The sequence below is a fragment of the Mandrillus leucophaeus genome, unplaced genomic scaffold (assembly GCF_000951045.1).
Source record: "Mandrillus leucophaeus isolate KB7577 unplaced genomic scaffold, Mleu.le_1.0 Scaffold49, whole genome shotgun sequence".
In the NCBI taxonomy this organism is placed as follows: Eukaryota; Metazoa; Chordata; class Mammalia; order Primates; family Cercopithecidae; genus Mandrillus; species Mandrillus leucophaeus.
Window position 1 is genome coordinate 167,286 of NW_012105253.1, and position 1,039 is coordinate 168,324.

Here is a 1,039-nt window from a genome sequence, read left to right on the forward strand (position 1 = left end):
ACTCTCCATCCCAAATCAACAGAATATACACTCTGCTCAGCACCACATCACACTTATTCCAAAATTGACCACATAGTTGGAAGTAAAGCACTCCTCAGCAAATGTAAAAGAACAGAAATTATAACAAACTGTCTCTCAGAACACAGTGCAATCAAACTAGAACTCAGGACGAAGAAACTCAATCAAAACCACTCAACTACATGGAAACTGAACAAACTGCTCCTGAGTGACTACTGGGTACATAATGAAATGAAGGCAGAAATAAACATGTTCTTTGAAATCAATGAAAACAAAGATACAACATACCAGAATCTCTGAGACACATTTAAAGCACTGTGTAGAGGGAAACTGATAGCACTAAATGCCCACAAGAGAAAGCAGGAAAGATCTAAAATTGACACCCTAACATCACAATTAAAAGAACTAGAGAAGCAAGAGCAAACACATTCAAAAGCCAACAGAAGGCAAGAAATAACTAAGATCAGAGCAGGACTGAAGGAGATAGAGATACAAAAAACCCTTCAAAAAGTCAATGAATCCAGGAACTGGTTTTTTGAAAATATCAACAAAATTGATAGACCGCTAGCAAGACTAACAAAGGAGAAAAGAGAGAACAATCAAATAGAAACAATAAAAAATGATAAAGGGGATATCACCACCGACCCCACAGAAATCCAAACTACCATCAGAGAATACTATAAACACCTCTATGCAAATAAACTAGAAAACCTAAAAGAAATGGATAAATTCCTGGACACATACACTCTCCCAAGACTAAACCAGGAAGAAGTCGAATCCCTGAATAGACCAATAACAGGCTCTGAAATTGAGGCAATAACTAATAGCCTGCCAACCAAAAAAAGTCCAGGACCAGATGGATTCACAGCCGAATTCTACCAGAGGCACAAGGAGGAGCTGCTACCATTCCTTCTGAAACTATTTCAATCAATAGAAAAAGAGGGAATCCTCCCTAACTGATTTTATGAGGCCAACATCATCCTGATACCAAAGCCTGGCAGAGACACAACAAAAAAAGAGA